General features: G+C 46.1%; 2 pseudogenes; both read right to left on the bottom strand.

Moving 5' to 3' along the window:
* Positions 1–6,536: 6,536 nt before the first annotated feature.
* Positions 6,537–8,341, bottom strand: LOC140689820 (suppressor of cytokine signaling 7 pseudogene; annotated as a pseudogene).
* Positions 8,342–11,945: 3,604 nt separating this feature from the next.
* LOC140689645 (alpha/beta hydrolase domain-containing protein 17A-like) lies at positions 11,946–19,180 on the bottom strand (annotated as a pseudogene).
* Positions 19,181–22,581: the final 3,401 nt, after the last annotated feature.

Genomic DNA, 22,581 nt, shown 5'->3' with positions numbered 1-22,581 from the left:
TGCAATGATAATATTTTTAAAATAAATGCCAGGATACATGGATAGGAAAAGAATTTTTGTTCTGACTTCTGAGTTTACTCATATGAAAAACATTATGTAGGTAAACATAATAATGTAAATCACATTTAATTGTGTACATTGAACAAATTTCTAACTGAAATAGCAGCTATCTGAACATCCAGGATGGGTTATGTCTGAAGCCGTGCAGTGTCCTGTGCTGCCGTCCCACTCTGGTGTTCTTGATCTATACAGTTAAGATCAATTATCAGCGAGCAGAAGTTTAGAGAATTTCATTCCCTACAGGCATGTACTTCTCTACACCTTCAGTCTCAGGACAAACATGACCTAAAGAAATTAGCTTTCAGCGATTTTATAAACTTTAAAATCATAATTCTAGAAGTTGTACAAGGCCATAATTCACAGTGAGGTAAACAGGTGATATGTAAAGGGAAGAGAGCTTACCACTGGTTTACCTCTTTGTGTTAAAAAGTCTTTCTCATATCTTACTAGTCCAAATAAACCAGCTCCTAAGCAATCAAACCTCAAAAATCTTAATATTCCAATGAACTGGGAAAACAGTATCTTGTGTTGGGTTCTAATCTAGGACTGGAACTGAAGAACATTCAGTGCTTTGATACTTCTGTTAAGAGTCTCAGATATATTATTAAGTCTTCCTTGGATGAAAAGAGCAATGGGGAATCTATTAAGAAGCCAGCAAGAAAACTTTTGAAATGACTGATTTTTCTAGAGATTCATTATCAGCCTCATAGGTTGCCCAGGTCAAATGTCAAAAGTTAGAATGTGTAAAATTGCTAAGAATTAACTCATCTCTTTAGCCCCCAAAGATACTCTTCTACTTAAAATGTCTCGCCAACAAGAAGATTTTCCTGTTCTAGATTTTTCATCCAAATAGTCTCATGTGTTTTCTACCTAAATAAATGCTGATTTGATTTTCATTCATATATGCCAGAAAACAAATATGAAAATAATCTCTCTTCTACTTCTTAGACATAGCCAATGAAGTTATATCAATCTACTGCCTCTACCATTAAGAGTGCTCATTAGCTCTCCTTAGAAAGAAACTGGGGAATCACAGAAATAATTTGAAAATAACACCCACGTGAATTATCTAAACAAGGTTTAGAAACTTGAAAGAAGTCAAGATAGTCACAAAGTGATTAAACAGTGAAGTTTTGGGTCTTAGAATCTAAGTTAAAACAAAGCACTCTATCCAAGGCAGCAAGAAGAAGGAAGAGCCAGAGGAACAGAGCTTCTGGTCCAACTAAGGAAACGAACAGCAACTACTTGCACAAGTGGTGTCTATGAGAGATGAGTGTTACGGCCAAGTGCCAGGCAGATGGGAAACACGGGACAGGAGTAGAGTTAGGAGAAAGGTAAGAAGTGTCCTCAGCAACTGTTTTTAATGAAGCAGAAAGGTCCTGAATATGAATGAGTCAAGACACCTTAAAGGTATGGTGAGGTCAGATAAGACCATGAAGATATTTGAAATGTGTTTCCTTTATACAGATAGCTAACTATTTGAAATGAAAGATGTATTTAAAGACTGTCAAAAAGGTAATCTTCTCAAAGACAAGTACTCTATCTCTTTAGCCAGTCACAGTTCTTAATGATCATATAATATAAATAAGCCTGGGTGCCACCAAGTCCCAAATGGACTATTCAGAAGAACTTATGACCTCATAATCCTGGCCATGACTAACGACCAGTAGTGAACAATTCATCTAATAGAAGGAAATGAATTGACTAGTCAGCAACTGATATTATGTTTCTCAAGAATTTCTATCAAGACTAACTATGCATAGTAGGTAGAAAGTGAACTGAAAGGCCCTGTGGATTCTTGAGGCCCACAGTTTAGGATATAGAGATGACTAAGTAGTGAAACTCTTTCCTCAGAGGAGAGTGGAGCAAAAATGAAGAAAGAAGCAGATACTTGAGAACCAGAGCTCCAGAAAGAGAGTAGCTTTGGTAGGGTTAATTTCAACCATTGAAAATAATTGCTTTGAATTTTTTCTCTTCCACTGATATTCACATCCCTTTTGTATTTGCTTGTTCTCCAAAATAATGAAAAATATTCTGTGTAATAATGGAAAAAGAGGGACATCTATTTCTTCAAGTCACAAGATGAAATTCAGCTGAGTTTTGAAAAAAGTTAAGCAGGAAAAAAATTACATTGTTTTCATAGTAAAAGAAAAAAATGAATAATTTTGCATCTGAACTTTTAGGTAAATACAAGATCCAAAAAAAAAAAATCGCAAACAAATCTTCTGCCTAAAAGAAAAATCTTTTTAATGATCTTGGGCTTCAGTGTAGGAAAGTCACAAAGGAAGAGAAGACCTAGTTTATCAGACAGCCATTCACAGATTCCACATAAAGGCTCAGAGATAAGCAATCAAATAAAATCATATTTATAGACAATCATTTGGGGCATTTCTTTCTTAAGGACAAAGTAAATAGTAAGAATCCACTCTTCTTACTCAATAGGAGAGAAAAATCTTTAGGAGAAAATGATGACTAAAAACCTAGGGGTAGCATTCTATGTACAAGAGCAGCAGGCTAGCTGGCTCTCATAGCTGATGTCGCGCTAACCATGCCATCACAACGATTTTAAGAAAACCAATTATTTTCAGAGGCCATAGATTACAAAGGACAATTCGTATCAGCTTGAAAGAACCAGCAAAAAGAAAGAACTGAAGATGTTCAAGGTATTCTCACCTCAAAAGTCATTTTGCTTTGCTTCAGTAGAACAGATGTCTTTGGTGGTTGAGTTCATATGCTTATATTGGTAGGGTTTCTTTGGTGATGAAGAGGGACTTTAAGTGATCATAATAAATACTACGAGAGCAGCATGTGCATAAGGAATACTTTCCTTAACAGATATTCCTGTAACAAGGACAATTTGTGCTAATTCCAGGTATCAACGTTTTGATCAGAACACAGAGTATTCCATATGGATGTCATACTAATAACTATACCTGGACAGATGATTTTTAAATCTGAATCTTTGAAAAGATATTTGGAAAAGTCTGAGCCTAATGCTGGCATGAGAATTGTATACATTAACTTAAACATAAATGTATATAATTACAGAGAGTGGGTCAGGCTCTGTTCTGTGGTGCTTAAGACAATTCAAACCTGAATTCAGACACAGGTTTGCTGAGTAATACATTCTAGCAACATGACCCTGGGCAATTTGCTTTCCCAACTTCCTTGGCTATAGAATGGAAATAATAAGAGAAGTTGCCTTATTACCTCTTGTTGGGAAAATTGTGGAAAAAGAAGCCAATCAGCATAAATTTAATTCACACTAGGTAATCAGTACAATAGCAGGATGATTATGGTCACATCGCTCATAACAACATTAATCTCTAGCTCCTCCTCATTATGGATCTGCTCTGAACACTCGTTCTTGCGTATCTCCTAATTCTAACCATCACGGTGTTTTGATTGATTGACTGTTGTAGGAGGGTGGGGGAGGGGTAGACACTTTCAAGTAACATTAATGGAAAATAAAATCAGGGAAAGCACAGCTTCCTCTAGCAAAGGACAAACCACAGTGAGTCAACTGAGAATTCTTTGGTAGGAGCAACAACTGTTTCAGATTCTGACATGTTTTGCCTGAGGTTATGTCGCAGGTTAAAACTGTTTGCTGCTTCCAGTGGGGAATCTTTGGAAGTTTCTGTCTCTTCTTAGCCAGTGATTCCTGAGGATTACCTGTCAGGATCTGCCTTAAGGTTTATCTCGTGTCCTGATTTATTTGGCTATATAGCCAAGCAAAATATCTGAAATGTATATATAACATTGTAGAGCAATTTAAAATGTTTTATTTTTCTAAAGCAAAAACCATTTTTCCTACTTTCTCAACACGCGTGCATGTTTGTTATATTATATAAATATTAATAGATATTTAAGAACTAATGTTTTGTTGTTTTGTTTTGGGGGGCTTATTTGTTTGTTTAAGCATCATCTGTTTTCTTTGAGTTTCTTCATCTGGGCTTTTGCCCCAAAATGGCTTCCACTTTGATTTTCACATCAGATTGGTAGATGCCAGGAATTAGCTCCTAGAGAACTGTGGACTAAATGCAGTCAGCTCTGGTAAGGCACCACACCCAGATCCTAAGCAGCAGATGTTCATTACAAACCAGTGCCAAATATTTAAAAGCCATTTTGAGAAATTTAAGTGCTGCTTTAATGTGCCAAGGAAAATAAGACTAACTTTGTTAAAAAAAATTTTTTTTAGGTTTAAATACAAAAACAGCACAATAGCAGAACATATGTTGTCTGTTAGCTAATTTAATCCCATGTGATCATACTACCCTGTTCTCAAGAACCCTAAAGGGATGCATTTAACTTACTGCTGTTCTGTTCTCATGATTCCTAATTCACTGACTTGTCACTAGTTTAACACTGTGGGCTGTAGATTCTCAGCTAATAATGCCCTTCAATATCTAGCTCAAAACACTTTTTAAAAATCCAATTCCCAAATTTAGAAACGTCATCTCTTACAAGATAAATTCCAGGCCTGAGTAAGCCCTTTATTTTTCGGTTGGGAGAAGTGATGATTACATTGTGACTTCTCTAATACCTTCCGCATCCTGGGAGAGGTACTTAGTGAACTCTTCTAAGGAGTTTGCTCTCGTGTTGGTCCTCTCAGCATCCTGTCCAGTTTGCTCGCCATCTGCTGTCACTTTGGGGGCCTAATGATGCAAATTTTGGGAAAACATTTTTAATAGAGATGCTGAAGCTTGGGCTAGATAAACTCCCAGCAGCTGCATTTTCTTCCAAATATTACTTTGAGCCCAAACCAGTCTATGAGTTATCGATCAGATGTGCTGGAAATGATGCCCCATGCTCAAGTATACAATTAAACTTTGTTACCTCTTCCATTAAATGGAAATCAGAGAGCTGTATTTGGTCTTTTTAAAATCCTCATTATATGTAATAGCACAGATGAAGTGACAAAGCACAATTATTTTTGAAATATCTTTAAGGCACTACTGCCAAAAGTCTTCAGCGGATTCTTCTGCCTCTGCACGTTGCAGTTTTGTCCATATTTTATGTGCTGAAGAAGGAGAAGTGTAGCAGTGATCTCTTGAAGGAGCACAGGCCGTCTGTCTCAATAAGCTTGTTTCTATAGATTTGGTTTAGATCAATACAGTAATCAAAGAAACAAAGAGGGGGAAATGCTTAGCTACTAAGTAGTAAACACTTGTTTTATAAAACTCTATAAAGATCCAGTAAAACATTAAAAAAAGAATAAATGCTAACTTTCCCCATATGACATCACCAGAAAAGCTTCTGGTAATTACAGAACCATGTATTACTGTCAACAAAATAAAAGAGAACCCCACAACAGCTGCCACCTCCCGAGGGGTGTCCTTATTTTGTTCCACCCTCATTCACACTGCAGGTACCACCTGACACAATGAAATCCATTTACTGTGCTCGTAGTTAAGGTACATCATAGTCAAATAAAAATGACATATATGACATTAAAAGTTTCAGATACTACAAGGCTTAGAGCACCTTGTAACAATAGGTCTGTGCTTCCTTTTCCTGTGTGTTATGCACATACTAATAAATATGGCTTCCTTTTCTAAAAAGATAGGGATAATCTAATTACAGATAATGAATCAAAGAATCACAAACTGCCTCAATATAATTTGAATAAGGTCCAAGTTGGCAGAGTAGTAATACTCTATAATCTTGTGTCAGAGTGCCTGCATGTTAGACATGCCCAGAGAATCTAAATTTTTTTATACATAAAGGGATTTTAAATAGAAGTTAAAATAGAACTAAATGGCCAGCATGGAACATGGTAGGAGATGCTGTAGGAATTATACTGCATTTTATGATTTCCTAGGGGGCAGTAAGAAGTTTAATTTATAAAAGTTTTCAAGGTTTTACATAAAAGGTAGAATATAAAGTTCAACTATTATCATGTAATTTTTCTTTCTTCTTTTTTAATTCCAAGATATTTTATGGGAAAATAAATGAGTAGAACTCAGTGAAGCATTGGGAGAATAGCCTCTTAGATAAACGAATTCTTTAGTTAATTCATTTCTTCTTTTCAACAATTTACTTTCCAGTAGTCCAGATGGAATTCTAGACAGAAGAGCAAGCTGTTTTTCCTCATCCTCACGGTCCAAGCCATGGGACACAGTGCGGTTCTCACTGACATGCAGGCCTATTGCAATTAAAGGCATTTCGTGTTCTCTTTGATGAAGTTTTCTTTCTCCCTGGTTTCCTGCTTCATCTGTCATTTGTCCAATATCGGGGCGATCAGCCAGAGGAGGAGAGAAGGATGCACAGTTAGCTGCTCGTGTGTGTCTTCGTCTTTATATACACTCAGTGATGAGCTCGCACGTTGCCTGGCAAGTACTCTTCAAGCCTCTCATGTCTATCCGCCCTTCTCCGTGTTGGGATATGTATCCACTTGGAACTCCACCATCAGGTCTGGCAACTCTCTGGACAGATGCCTGTATCAGGGGCATACACACGGGGTGGGAGGGCGGGGGACGAGGCCCAGTGCATGATGATAACTGCCCAGGAGACTCCGCTGGACGGTGAGGCGGAGAGCGTGTACCCTAGGCAGTGACCAGCAGGGGGCCCCTCGCTACGTGGAGGGTTCCAACACCTCTTGCTTCTGTTTGGAAATGAGTTGAGCTTTCTTTAGAGACAGGTATACCTCTTCCTGAGGATCACACTAGTAGAACTTCCGGATATAAGACATCAGAGGCTTAGGCAGTGGGAGATCCAGGATGTGATCTATCCAGACGAGCTGTCGGATTCGGAATAGGCAAAGGTGCAGGAGGAATTTGACGTTGCTGAATCGGGACACTGGGCAGAGTAGCTGCACTGGAGTTGGTGGCAGTCCTGGAACCCTGGATCTCAAGAAAGAAAGAAACTTCCATTCTTGGGGTGCATGATGGCTCTCTTAATGAACTCCACTACTGACTGACAGCGATCCTCAAATTTAGGATGATACCACAGGCTGAAGTTTCCTCTGCAGTGCTCCATTCTAGTGTGGGGGGCGGTACCCTGTGGTTGGAAACTGAGGCTCAGGATACGAGGATTAGAGCTGTCTCCTACCAGGAAAGACCGATCGGGCTTGCCTTTCAGCTTCATCTCTGCATCTTCCCAATTCATTGGCCCCCAATACCAACACTTCTCCAACTCTTGAAGGCTGGCTGCCAAGCTGCTGAGTCGGGTGGGTAGAGGGGACACTGAAGGTGTTGCAGGGACTAGCTCTACAGGCATTCGGCTGCTCGGATGGGAGCAATCCGGGGAAATGCATCTAGGAGACTGAGGCTTCTTTGTGGGAGACGGGGGTTGGCTGGTGTGGAGAGGTCATGCCCCGCTGAGAAATGTCCACGTCTACAAGTGACACTGTTTCACCTGTGAACAGGGGGCTGAAGGAGATTGGAGAAAATGCACTTTGAGTTCTTGTCAACCTGGGTTTCCCCTCCGAGTCCAGCTCCCGGCCTGCAGAGCCTCCCATGTCTGTCAGGCTCGCAGCTGAAGCAGCCCGCTCTCCGGAAGACCTCCTGCGGCCCCAGCACCACCGCCGGGGCCACCGCTGCGGCTGTTTGTGCGAAAGAGGTGACTGAGGCGGATTTTGAGCGAGCCCTTCCGAGAAGGGCCCGTGAGCGGCCTAAGGGCCCAGGAGGGGGCGGGCGAGGTTGCTGCTGCTGCTCCCTCTACTCCAGCGCCCTGGAGGGACCAAGTCCCGCATCGGGAAGGGCACCGGGGTATTTCAGGGCCTGGGGGCTGCGGCAGCAGCCGGCCGCCCCCTCCTCCCCGCCGCGGCCCGGGCTGCTGAGCTCCTGGGCCTCGGACTCCAGGCCCTGCAGGACCAGAAGCGCATCGCTCGTTTCAGGGGGGTCCTCCCCGGCCTGCGGGGCAGCAGCAGGCGGCCCGGGCTGCGGAGGGGGAGCTGCGGGGGGCGGGGGCACGGGCAGCAGCCCCCGCCCACCGTCTTGATCCCCGGCCCCGCCGGCTGCCTGAGCCCCAGAGGCGCCGGGCCCAACGTCCGCTCGAGCGCCCCCCCCGGCGGCGGGGCCTTGGGGTCCAGGGCGCAGCGGTGCCAGCGACACAGCGGTTCCGAGGGTCCGGGCTCCGGGGCCACCTCTGCGTCCCCCTCCCCCTCCGGCGGCTGAGCCACGCCGCGGAGCATCGTCAGCTGCGGCGGCCGGGAGCCCCGCGGGCCGGGCCGCGCGAGGGAGGGCGGCGGCGGCGGGCCTGGCTCGGGGGCGCCTTCCCGTAACCGGTACGAAGCGGCCGCCGCCTCCGCCTCGCCATCCCTGAGCTCAGCCCTGGGCATCGAGCAGAGAGACGGAGGGCGGGCGGCGGGGAGCCGGGCTGGGGTGGGGACGAGCCTGGCCCCGCCGGAGCCCCGCCCGCCGCGACCCGGAGCGACAGCGCTGACGGCCGCCGCGGCCTCTGCCTCACGGCGCGGGCGGGGGGCGCGCCGGGCCCCTTGTGGTCTCAGGCCGCCGCTGCCGCCGCCCATGACCTAATTTTTCAGCCTGCAATTGTTATCATCACAAACAGAAGGATGAAAAGATAAGAATCCAATGGAAGTTTTAAAAAGTCCTCTTTATAGTTTCAGTACATACACACAATGGTTTGGAAGATGTCAATCACTATATTAGAATGCTCTCAATTAACTCTTGTAAAATATTACTAATGGAACTATTTTCACTTGTAGGTTTGAGGCTCAGTTAAGTAAAGAAACTGTTTATACATACACACCACACAAATGTATACTCACATAATTTTTTAAATATTGCTTTTGAATTACCAAAGGCAACTGCCTTAGGTGTCGTCTCATCTGGACTTCACCCTATTCTGTAGTATCACTGCTATTTCACACATCACAGAACAGTGTGATAAGGGACTTGAACAACATTATGATCATTTTCAACATCTTAAGAATTAATATATCACCAGCACTAGTATCTCTTACTACACAGAAGATGTATATTATAATTTGAACTAAAATTTATTTCTTGCTTTATCATTATCTTATTTATATTACCCAAAAGGAATGCCTTACATAAATGTTCATACCCTCAACTTCACCAACTTGTGTATGCTCAAAGCATCTAATTTTTTTAAAGTAAATGTATACTGATTCACTCTCCTTTTCACATTCTGGATGGTCAAGGTAGTATTCACTGCCTCGACTTCCACTTACCTAGGTAATTCACACAATAACGTGTAGAAGTCCTCATTAACAAGCTCAGTACCAATTACCTGAGTCCTCCAACACTGAGATGCCAAGAATTCTACACGATAAGAAATAAGTCAAGAATGTTATCAGGAGTATGCAATTAACCTCCCTGGCTTCCTTTTAATATATGAAATATGCCAAACTCTTCCCTTCTTTGGACCTTCTTGTATTCTGTTGTCTTTGCCTGGAATAAGCTTATGCTCAACCCTTTCAGTGACTGGATCCTTGTCATCCATCAGCTTTCAGTTTAGTAAGTATCTCATCTTGGGCAGCCACCCCCAGGGCAGCCAGCTAGGTTTCGGAACTTCCTGCAACAGAGCATTTTCTCCATAGCACTGTGATAATAGCAATTTAGAATGACTGCTTACGCGCTGGCATACCTACCTGTTGGCTAACTCCCTGACTAGAAGGTAAGCACTAAGTGGACAGGAACTTGGTCGGTTTTGCTCATCACTTTATAACCAGCTTCCAGTACGATGCCTCACTTACAGCAAATGTTGAGTGGATGTTGTTAAATACACCACTAAACAACAATTTTCTAACTCATCTTGCCAACCCTGTTGCCATTCTTACTGCCTAATTATTGTCTGCCTTTCTAGGAACATTCCCAGAAAAAGCTTTGTTCATACTGTTGCTCCCTAACTCCTCTCTAATTGTCCAAAACAGATCCAGCCCTCAAGGTGGTTCAGTTCCAACCCTTTCTGTGAAGCCATCCCTGAGTATTTTGACACATACTCTCCTTTCTTGGATTTCCAAAAACAACCATCATTGCTGTTATTTATGACTATTGTGGGTAATTATTTTGTTAGGCGTTTTGCCATCTAGTCTCAATCCTTTGGTGCTAGAGATAGGTCTTCTCTCTTTTTATTTGTCCTAGTGCCAGGCATAGTGCCTGATGAACTGTAGGGGGTCCAAGATGTTGGGGGATTGGCTGATATAATGATAATCAAACAAACTCTTCCTTTGAAGCTCTAAAGCCTGTTGGAGGAAAGAGCCATCCCTCTCCATGTGCCTTCCCTATATCATTCAAACTGGCCACATGCCTGGCGTTTTGCTGGCCAGTGAATGTGGATGGCTGGGCACTTTTCTGGGCATTTTTCAGAGACTCTTAGGGCATTTTTCAACTCTTAGGATGATGTTGCTTAAGAGTCTGAGCTGTGTAGTGCTCAGGCGGAGAGCCAGGTCAGAGAGCTTCCAGTTCCAACCATGCTGCCTTCCAGTCACTGGCCTCCTGGTCATTCAAAACCAGCCTGCAATTGCACACCAAATACCGTACTAGGGAGGGTGGGTGGAGGTAGGGGTTAGGGATGGGCAGAAATCTTATGGCCAGCACAGTGCCGTCTAAGGAAAAAGATAGCCTCCCCTCTGCACAAACAAGAAGAGCTTCCTCTCTCAGCTGCACTCCAGGAGAGAAGGGGATGTGAGGTTCCTGGCATCACAAGTCATTGACTTATGGTAGTAGCATTCTGAAAGGTGGGTTACACAGTCAGGCTCAGCTGTACCTCAGACTGATATGTGTTCAGAAGGGCTGACAGTACTCTCTTGTGTTTTGTTTACTCTTCCTGCCTTGAGAGATATGTACAGAGCATGATCTCTATTGTTACATTAGTGAGAATGAAAGTATGAAGACGTTAAGGGAATTATCTGAACTCATACATACAGGGAACTGGGGACAAAACACACATTTTCTGTCTCACAGCTTTATATTTTGTATCAAACACTAGCTTATGTTTGGCTAACATCCACGAGGACTAGGAAGATAATATGGAAAAGTTAAGCATTCTGGGTGGAAGGAGGGACATTGCTCCAGCTTCTGTAGTTCCCTAAGTGCATAAGCTTTAGGTTTTAGTAAATTAACACATTGAAAAATCTATATCAGAACACCATATAAATACATTAAAAAATTATGTCTCATTACACAGTAATTAAATTGAGCAGTCACCTTGTCAAAATCACCCATGAGAGACTCCATAAGGGAAGCCAATGACAAATGCACTGTTACCTGTGGGGAGTGGTGTAAAAAGCAAAATTCACAAAAATCAGTTTCACCCAGGACAGGCTATAGATAACGTTACAGATGAATGCTAAATACTACACGATAGGAGCTGTCTGATTAAGTTTGGCTCTTCCTCCGTTTTATTAAATTACCATCTCCATGTCTTAGCCTCCTTCTTACACACTATTATCTTGTCCTTTGAGTATCTGACAAATGTCTCCTCATTTATCCACATATGTGGTACGATCCTCCTCTCATGCTCTTAGATTTTCTCACTGTTACACTCTTACCACTGTTCTGCAGTCTTCCCAGTGCTCCTTTGTGGGTGATACCTTACGTAGAGCTTTGCGTGTGTCTCTCTTACATCTCATTATCCTTTTATTTGCATTCAGGTTTACCCAACTAGGTTTTTTTTCCTTTTATGTTATTTTATTTTATTATTATTCTAAAATTTTTAAATCCTTAATTTCCACTTTCACGTTCTTCTATCGTCCTGTTTCCAAAAGGAAATGAGAGCATAGCTCCGTCGCCTGTACATTGTCCACGGTCCCTGGGCTGGGGTAGGTCCCGACTCCTGCCTGCCGGTTGCTTCGAGGGTGTGGAGCACCCGGGGGCTCACATGCAGCCCCCCGGGAACGGCGCGGGGTCCTAGCGTCCCCTCCTTACTGCTGAGGTCTGGGTGTGGCTGGGTGGCCGCTAGGCTAGGCGCGCCGGCTGGGGCAGCTCCTGGGAGATGCAGCGGCGCAGGCGCTCCAGGTTCTGGCTGTGGAGCTGGATGTCGTTGTGCCCGGAGGCCCCCACCCACAGAGGCTCCACGGCCTTGGGGCAGCGCTCGTAGAGCGCCAGCCCGTGCGAGAAGTCGGCCACCTCGTCTTCCAACCCGTGGATGATGAGCACCGGCGACGTCAGCTTGGGCCCCTTCTCCATGCTGTGCGGTCGGGGAGTCACGTTAGGCCTCCGCGCCCCACCCCCGCTGAGGCCCCGCCCCCTGGGTCCCCGCCCCGCGCTCACTTGGGGAACGCGTCTAAGTAGTAGGTCTTCTTGGTGTCGGGGAAGGCGATGCGCATGCCCGAGGTGCAGCACCACCGTGGCGCACTCATAGCGCGAAGCCAGGTCCACGGCGGGCACCGTGCGGATGCTCTGCCCCTACAGGATGTTGCTGTCACGGCTGATGCCGTACCTGGCAGCGGTGGGGGCAGGATCAGCTGGGACACAACGCTCGCACACCCCTCCCACTGCCCGCCCTCCTGGGGCAGTCCCCTATTCTCCACGCTTAGGCTCGGCCCAGGACCCTCCCCTGACCCCCAACCCCAACACCAAGGAGGCGGTCGGACCAATACAGGAGGTAGAACCCAGATAGGTGTGAGGGGAGCTGGCCGACAGCCACCCCACTCTGCCGTTTCTTAGAGAGTATCTACTTGATCACACCTGGGCAGTGCACCTGTAAGGGCCCCACCCGCTCCTCCTGGTCATCCAGCTATCCCCACCCCTACACATGCCTGACCAGGGCCACATGCAGAACCTGCTTGGGACTTTCCTGTCTCTGCTGTTCGGAACTGGACAGCCCTTCCTGGTCGCACTGGAAGGGGGCGTGTCTTCCAGCAGCCCTCACCCCCACCCTCATCCACCCTCTTCGCAAGCTGTGGGGTGGCGATTGGAGGCAGCTGTATCCTCTGATGCCTCAGCGAGTTTGCAACCCCTCAGTGTCCCCATACCCAGTTAGGTTAGTACAACACAGGTGAGCAGGAACAATGGCTCCTGAGAGAAAATGGGTGGCCGCCACCTCCTTCTCTGGGCCCCTCCCCTACCAGTGGCCAGGTCCTGGGGCCCACCTGCCACCCCAAGCTCCCCTAGCCCCACACCAGCACGGCTGATCCAGCACCATACCACCAGGTGCTCCTTCCTGACCACACGAGGACCATTCACCACCTTCCAGTGCTGGAGGTCTCTGTGGCCTTCCTTCCACACACCCATGACCCTGATCCCAAAGGAGCCTCTCCTCTCAGTGGCCAGGGAAGGGCTGTATCTCACCTGGGCAGCCAGACTGTCCATCTCCCTGTCCACCCAGGGGCCATCTGCACTGTCCCTGTCCTCTGGCCCAAACCCCCAGACAAACCTCCAGGCCTCGGGGATGCCATTTGGCCTTGTGCCCACTACCCTGGCTGTTCCTCCCAGGCCGGCTCTCTGGTTCGCTGTGAGCACCGCTGTGCCAAGCCCTGGCCCAGTCCAATCACCCAGCTCCAGGCAGGGACCCCCAGCAGCAACCTGGCCATCTCCACCTGGACAAACGTGGCAGGTGCCAGACAGTTTGGCTCTTCCAGGCCTCCCCAGCCCCGGATCATGGCCTGGGCCCAAGCCTCCCTCCCTCCTGCTTATTCTCAGCTGTTGGGGCTGAGGGATTTGGTCTCTGGAGGTCAAGGCTGGTAGAAGGACCAACAGATGGAACTCAGAACTCTCATCCCTATGTGGGGTGTGATTCTGCAGTGACCACCCCCCCCGAGCCAGCGGCGACAGGCTGAAGCAGCCGAGGTTGGACACATACCTGCACCATGCCACCCAGCACAGGTCCCCACTGCCAGGGGACCCCACTCTTAGGGCCTGCATCAGGGACTGCTAGGGCATCACTATGGCACCAGGGCCCCCGCCTCCCCAGGGCAGGTGGGCTTTGGTCCTGGCACGGGCTGGTCACTCCAGTGGGCCAGGCAGGGCAGAGCTGGGGCAGCCAGCCCTGTGGAGGCAGAGGGCGCAGTCTCCAGGAGGGTGGGGGCTGGGTGCGTCTCCCTCTAGAGCAGCCCGGGGCGCAGGGCCACACTCTGCACTCTGCACACGCTGGTTGAGACGGAGCCACTGTGCTTCGGTGAGTGAGCACAGGGGTGGAAGGGTCCGCCAGGGTCTGCATGACCAGGGCGGTGGGGTCCAGGGAAGGAGGTGTAGACCAGACCACAATGGCCCTGTCTTGAGTCAGGCCCGTGGGTGTGTGCTGGACACCGTGACCGCGGAGGACCCAGCTTCTGCTCGCCGACCTCCCACCAGCCACCAGGTCTGTGCTGGGTACTAAGCTGCCCAAGGGAGCCTTCCAGGCCCAGAGGAGCCCTGCCCTCAGGATGTGACCATGATCCATTACCAGCACCTGACACAGACGCCCTGCCCCACCTACCCTGCCCCCAAGAGCTACCACAGCCTGGTTGGGGGGGTGGGGCTGAGCCCTTTCACACAGGCCTCACACACCACCTCCTGAACTGGGAGGGGCCCACACCCACCCCTCTCCATCCAGGTGGAGCCTCCACTCCTATGGGGACCAGTGCCAGGCCCTGTCCCCGCCTCCGCTCAGGCAAGGGGCTCCCAGGAGGGGCCAGCCCCAGGGAGGCTTGAAGCCCGCCCACCCACCTCCCCGCACTTGGCTGTCACCACACAGAGAACACACAAGGCCAGGCCTTGCCCTGTGGCCCAGGGTGGCCACAAACAGGCTCCCTTTCCTACAGGCCCACCCCCTTGGGCTTCCTCCCTCCCCAAGGAAGCCAGTCTGAGTGCCTGAGGGGCGCACCTTGCAACCACCTGGTTTCACCTGGTCTGATCACCTGTAAGGCAATGCTTGCCTGCCCTCCCCTATCCCGCTGCAGTGCAGAGCTCACCTGGTGCGCAGGGCCTGCTGGGCAGCATAGATGTCAGCATGGAGGCTCGGCTCGGAGGGCTTGCCCGCGCTCACACTGCAGCTGGAGTGGACCTAGGAGGTCAGTGCTTTGTTTTCTGGGGGGAGGTAATTAGGCTTATTTATTTATTATTATATTTAACAGAGGTACTGGGGATTGAACCCAGGACCTCGTGCATGCTAAGCATGGGCTCTACCCCTGAGCTACAATTTACTTCCTAGTATTCCATATCCAAATCAAACAGCATATCGTAAGAGAAGTCTTACTGCTTGGTAACTTGCAGGTTAACTGTTCTCACGTTGCTGACTGCAGAATAAAATAAAATTCTGACCCTGTTGGGAGACATGTGACAAGCCTTGCGTCTCTAAGGCAACTTCTGGATTCTACATGCTAAATTCCAATACTTGTGACACAAGTTAAAATTGTCAGATGGGCAGAACAAAAGACTACATTTCAAAGGGTGCTTTTTCACAAAAATAAGACAGAAATGAAAATTGTATTTCTCCTCATTTATTGAAATGTAAACACAAACATGGCAAACTTCTTCTGAAGAAGATTTTTAAAAATTAAAACATTTCAGCCTAAAGAAGTCCATTTCTATATGGGCACAACACCTCCAATTCACACTTTATAAATCGCCTACATGTAGAGGAGCTATTGGTCTATGAGGAATTTACTCTTTCCTGGCTCATCAAAGGTGGAAAATAGGGTTTAAGGAAGAAAAAAAGAAAAAGGCCCAACAAATTTACACACACACACCCACACTTCCACACTACTGTTTGTAACAAATCTTCCATAGCAAGCAAGTCTCTAGATAGACCTGTGTCACCGAGGCAAAAAATAAAACAAAAACTACTGTTTTTTGTCATGCTATCCCTATTCAAAAAAAAAAAAAAAAAAGTCTGTGAAAATGTCCATACCCTGTTAAGGTGCAAAGAAAGTAGCAAGCCATTTGGTTGTACGTGCATTGGGATATTTCAATATAAACGGAAGATTAAAAAACTGAGTTTTGGGGGAGGCTGTAGCTCAGTGGTAGAGCACATGCTTAGCATGCACGAGGTCTCAGGTTCAATCCCCAGTGCCTCCATTAAATAAACAAACAAACATAATTACCTCTTCCTCCCCAAAAAGAAACCAATTAACTAAATAAATAAGCTGAGTTCTTTGCGGGCAGGAAGCACTGAGTAGACACAACTCAACACCAGACAGAAGGCGGCCTTGCATGAAGTGAAGCACGTGGTTACTTCCTCCCCTGACATCTCTGTTTTCTCCACATAGTTGGAGAATCACGGACCCTAGTTAACAGGGGCGAGTGTAGACTCCAGGCACTAGTGACCCCCAGTGGGGTTGGTGTACATGGTGGCCCCGCATGAGGGTAAGTTGTCATTGACACTATGCAGTGACAGCAGAAAGCAAAATAAATTTAGTGTCTTTCGTAAAACTGTAAAATTCTCAACAGCTGTCCAGTCTCTGTGCTGCCTGCACCAGGCTGGATGGTGCCCACAGCCCCACCGGGGCCATGACATCATCTGGTCACCACGCTGCTGTTTTCAGCGTCGTGACCGTGTGATGAGGAGACAGAAGTTGGAAGGAACCGTAGCCAGGGCAGCAGCAGCAAAACCAGCATTCATGTCCCTGAGGGAACGAGAGAAAAGGAAATAACTAAGTCACCACTAACCAGTGTGTGCCCTCTTCTCTGCCCACTTCTTCCCAGGAGGACGGCTTTGTTGTCTGGCAGCTGTCACTCCTGGGGTTTTTTGGGCATTACTACGGGTGATGGTTCAGGGGCTGCGGGTGTGGGGCTGGGGCACCGTAAGATGGGTTCTCCCTCGAAAAAGGAAGAGACGGGAAGGAGATTAGAGTGGTGAGGGGTCCTGGGGCTGAGTTTAAAAAGCATGAGTGCGGTTGGGGGGAGAGCGAGGCTTTTTAGAGAAGTTATGTCCTGTTTTTTGGAATCTCTCTGTGGAGAGAGTTGCTCTTGACCACTGTTCCTTCATCCACGACTGCACGGTTTGCTGTTAGGATGTACCCTCGGCTACTGTAAATTTCTGTTCATTCCAGTTATGTCTGTTTTTAGACAAAGTGCAAGCACCTTGTCTTTAACTTTCAAGGAGTCTGTCATTTCACACCAGAGGACCTTCACACCAGGCAACCTTATGTGAAACACGTGTGGAGCCCCCAACAGTCACCAATTAGTGACTGGAATGCAAAATAATTGACACAAGGAGGGAAATGCGCTCTGCTCCCATATCTGAAGGAAAACAAAGCAAAGTGAAACAGCAAGAATAAAATTATGTGGTTTGAAATCAAAATGATAATTTCTTGAAGCTTAAACAAATGGTTCGTTTAAAATAATTCCACTTCTTGTAAAAGTAAAAACTTCTGAAAGGTGAGATTGAGAAATTTGGAAGGAGACTGTGGGCCACAGGGGAAAAGGCTGTGCAATGAAGAGCATTCATAAGGCACCAGGATTTTCATCCTCCCCCCACAGCAGTAACTCCAGAGGGACTATTTATGCAGAGGCAAATTTGGAAACTAATTACAGGTTTTGGAGATAATACGGTAGAAGCATGCTCTGTCAGAAATGAAAGAACATATATGTAGATTAATCAGTCAAAATCCCTCATTTTACAAAAGAGGAAACGGAGCTATTCATTATTAGAAGTCTTGGAAGAGCTCTTAATTCTACTTTCTTTGTTCTTAATCTATACTAGTTGCTCCTGGTACAAAGTTTTGACACATATTCTTTCTGTTCTAGAATATCTTACCTAGGCTTACAGAGACAAGGTCCTACAGAGAATAAAAATTATTTTTCAGAAAATCTGCACCTTCTTCCCAAACTTCTCAGTGCAAAATGTTCTCATATTGGGAGAAAATGTTAAATTTAGAAAAATGTCTAATTATTCATTTGAATAAAGCTATCAAGATGTTTTTTCACACAATTGTAATATAAAATAATTTCAAACCTTAGGTTTTTTTCTGATTCAAAAACATTATACACCTAAAAATTTTGAGAAAGAGTAAAAGCTTATGAAGAAAAGTAAGAGAAAATCATTTAGCATCCAACAATATGTTTTGGTGATGTTTCTCCAAATTATTATTACATTTACTGGAATAATTTTCAATATGCAGGTTTGTAACCTATTCTATCATCTAAACATTATTTTAGGACTTTTTTCTATGCTGTTTAATATTCCATTTACTTCAATAACGGCATAAAATTTGATCATATGTCTATATCTGTGTGTATGTGTGTTACCTCTGCCACCATCATTTATTCCACTGATTTGTCATGATGTATACACATGGTCGGCTTTAAACATTTTTACATGAAATCTTTTCTCTAAATTTTAAGGAATTATTTCCTTAGGAGATATGCCTAGAAATGCTCAAAATGTACTAATATTTCCAAGGGCATTTTGTTTTCTAAAAACCTTTGACCAATTTATAATCTGCCACCACTGTGTGAAGCTCCAGCCTCACTTCAGGTCTGCCAGCAATGAGTTTTTTTGTTTGTTTTTTGTTTTCTTTTTTTTTTTTTTTATGGACTTACTATGTCTACATGTCAGCTACTCTTTTAAAAAAAAAAAAACCTGGACAGATTTATTCCACTGAAATTGGCTCCCATTAACTAGTATATTTAGTTGGAATAGCTATTCTGAGAATAATCCTTCACAAAGAAATTATCCGTATCAGTTATTTTATGCCACAAAGTTATTCTCTATACCACTGGCAGGTCTAAAAATTCAAGTCGGTTTGTTCTTGCGAACTTGAAACACAATGGATCCCATAGTACATTGTTAATAAATGACAGCTCTGGCCCTGACCAAAACGTGTTGATTTAACTCCAAATGAACTGAAATAAGAGCCAGAATACGGGGAGAAAGAGGAAACGCTTCCTCCACCCACCACCAGCGCGTTTTCTGAACAGGCTGCTTCTCTTGGGCGTCTGCTCTCCATCCCTTCCTGCTTCCCTTCGGCACATCTCAAGGGGCCCCTCCCGCTCTGGGGAGGGCTGCCAAGTTCTGCGTAAGTCTGCAAACGGCCTTGGGCCGCGAGACTGGCTGTCGGCTTGGCCCACGGGGACCCTCCTTCATCCCGGGCATCTAGGCCCTGAGAGCAAGGCGTTCACTCCCCATGCAGGTGTGAATGGCAGGAAGTCCTTCTCCTAGGACAAGTCCCAGGACAGGGCCTCTGGGGTTGGCAGGGAGCACACACTGAAGCCCCACCTGAGAGCCATGCTAGGAGGGGCCGTAAATTCAAGGTGGTGACCTTTCCCATCTTACACTTTGCAGATGACCAGGCTCCAAGAGAGCAGAGGGGAGCAGGTGCCAGAGGACAGCCTTGGGTCCAGGGCCAGTGGGTCCTGTCACCAAAAGCACAGCTTCCCTCCCACGTGGAGCTGTGGCGGGGCCTCCAGAACTCGGGGGAAAGCAGGCACCCTCTTCCCACCTCAGGAACGCACAGAGTGGGAAATCATGCCTTCGCGAGTTCCTGGTTTGCAATTAAACCCTCAATCTGGGGATCTGCCTGGCGGCGAGCTAAGGGGATCCAAAGTCCAAATGTCCAGGCCGGACCCCCGGTTGCTGGGCGGCCGCACATGGTCCCCGGGTCCCAGCCTCACATCAGGCCGCTGCCTCCCGCCTGCGCAGAAGTTGGAGGCTGGGCGCGGGGCACAGGTGGGTTCTGGGCTCCCGGCTACCACGAGGGGCGACGACCCCCTCCCCTTCCCTGGGTGCGAGTATAGCGGGGAAGGGTGGGGGTTGCAGGAGCCTGAGGGACGGCCTTTAACGGTTGGGCCCTCAGGGACAGCCCTCTCCCCCTCCGTCCCGGACCGCGCCCGCCCACCCCGCGCCTCCCCGCGCCCCCCAGTGCACAGTGCGGGGCCCCGGCCCCATCCGCGCCCGTGGAGCCCCAGGCCGGCGGTGCAGCCAGTTACCAGGGCGCGGAGAACATGACGCAGTGCGCGGCGCTCTGGATGCCGCGCGTGCCCGTGCCCGTGCCCGTGTACAGGTGCTTGGCGTGCGGGTCCTGCCCGTCCCCGCCATCGGCTGGGGGGGACCTGTCCGACGCTGCACCTGCCCCCCACCCCCGGCTCCTGTGCCCGCGCGCCCCAGCGCCCGCTCCGGCTCAGCAGCCCCAGTAGCAGATGCGGGGCGGCCGGACCGGGCCCGGGGCCGCGGCGAGAGGAGGCGCCCTGAGCTCGCGGGTATCACGGCGGGCTGGGCGCGCTCTCTCCGCGGCAGCCAGCGATGTGTTTCATAGATCGCATTATTTGACAATACCAGGCTAGAAAAGTCATAGCTTAATTAGAAAAGTCAGGTAAAGTGGAAAACAAAATACATACACATACCTATTCTATAAATTTTATATAACCCTGAAATATGTTAACTTGCATCTTTTCTGATTTAGAGACGAAAGGCTTTGACTTAGCTCTTTGCTTCGTCTTTATTGCATAAACTGCACCCACCCTACATCACTCTGATTTTCAGTTTTTGGGTTTTTTGTTTGTTTTTTTAGAGTGAAGCAAGAAATCAAGGACACTTAGAAAGCAATAGGGATGCAGAAATCCTGTGACCTTTAAAGAAATTTGTGACCCTGTTTTTATGTTGTTGCCTCCAAAATGATTTTGACATACATTGCTTTACTCTTTAAAGCAGAAGTGTAATGGATTCGTTCGTTGTAAAGGGGAGGGTAAGGACAGCTCTCTGGTCTTCATAACCTTTTTATTTGTTGCTGAACATTCGTTATATCCCACTATTTTTGGAGTAGAAACTCATGATGAAGTACAGTCTAAGGAAGAGGTCAGAAGTGATACCTACTAGACCACGTGTCTTTCTACTGTTGTGCACAGAGCAGAGTCTTGACTTGGGGCAAATGGCTGTTATTAGCTTTGAGTCTTTTCACACTGCAAGAAGCTTTTCCTTAGTTCTTATCACCTATAAATACATAAAAAGCTAACTGAGAATAGATATGAGTACTATTATTTACTGCCAAAAGGCTGTCTGACATGAAATGCTGTGGAACAACAATATACACTGAAAGATCCGCTCTCCACCTGTATTGCATTGTGAAAGTCTGATAGTTCAGCAATTTGTTGCATTTGTAAGTAACCAACTTATGTATTCTTCTCTGACATTTAAAAATATCTGTGGAGATTATACTAGCTTTAGGTGTACAACATTGTGATTCAATTCTTTTGTAGGTTACAGTCCACTTAAAGTTAGTATAAAACATTGGCTACATTGCCTGTGTCGTACAGTGTACCCTGCTATCTTATTTATTTCATCCCTAGTAGCTGTGTCTCTTATCTCCTGCCCTATCATGCCCTCCCCTCCCCTCCCCCATTGGTAACCATGATTTTGTTCTCTATATCTGTGAGTCTGTTTCTGTTTTGTTATATTCACCAGTTTGCTTGCTTTATTTTTTAGATTCCACGTATGTGTGATTCTACATACAATACTTGACTTTCTCTGTCTGACTTAGTTCAGTAGGCATAATACCCTCCAGATCCATCTATACTGCCTGTTGCAAATGGCAAAGTTTCAATCTTTTCATAAATGAAAAATAGTCCAGTGTGTGTGTGTGTGTGTGTGTATACTTATACCACATCTTCTTTATCCATTCATTTGTTGACAGACACTTAGGTTGCTTCCATATCTTGATAACTGTAAATAAGGCTGCTATGAATACTGAGATGTGTGCATATCTTTTCCTTTTTCTCTAAATCCTGAGCAGCATTTGTGATTTGTGGTCTTACTGACTCTAGCCATTCTGACAGGTGCGAGGTGATATCCCACTGTGGTTTTGATTTGCATTTCCCTGATGACGAGTGCTGCTGAGCACCTTTTCAGTGCCTGTTGGCATCTGCTTGTCCCCTTTGGAAAAATGTCCATCAGATCTTCTGCCCATTTTATTGATTGGGTTGTTTGGGTTTAGTTGACTTTTGAGTTGTATGAGCTGTTTATATATTTCAGATATTGACCCTTTATCTATCATATAATTTGGAAATACTTTCTCCCACTCAGTAGGTTGTCTTTTCATTTTGTTAATGTTTGCCTTTGCTATGCAAAATCTTTTAAGTTTATTTAGATCCCATCGTTTATTTTAGCTTTCATTTCCTTTGCTGAGGAGACAGATACCAAAAACATATTGCTGTGATATATGCCAAAGATTATCTGCCTAATTTTTGTAGGAATTTTATGGCTTCTAGTCTTATGTTTAGGTCTTTAAGCCATTTTGAGTTTATTATTGTATATGCTGTGAAATGTTCTAGTTTCATTTACCTTTGGCTGTCCAGGTTTCCCAGCACCACTTAACGAAGAGACTGTCTTTTCCCCAATGAATACCCATGCTTCATTTGTCATGGATTAATTGACCAAGTGTGTGAGTTTGTTTCTGGGCTCTCCGTTCTGTTGCACTGATCTACTTCTCTGTTTTTGTGCCAGCACCAAACTTTTTTTGATACTGTATCTTTGTAGTATAGTTTGAAGACAGGGAGTGTGATGCTTCCAGCTTTGTTCTTTTTCTCAAGATTGCCTTGGCTCTTGAGTTTGTGTGTGTGTGTGTGTGTGTGTGTGTGTGTTTTGTTTAAATTTTAGGGTTATTTGTTCTATTCGTGTAAAAACTGTCATGAATATTTTGATAGGGATTGCATTAATTCTGTAGATTGCTTTGGGTAG

The sequence above is a fragment of the Vicugna pacos genome, chromosome 27, assembly GCF_048564905.1.
Source record: "Vicugna pacos chromosome 27, VicPac4, whole genome shotgun sequence".
NCBI classification, from domain to species: domain Eukaryota; kingdom Metazoa; phylum Chordata; class Mammalia; order Artiodactyla; family Camelidae; genus Vicugna; species Vicugna pacos.
The sequence above is the reverse complement of the archived record's forward strand: the minus strand, read 5'-3'. Positions and strand labels throughout refer to the sequence as shown.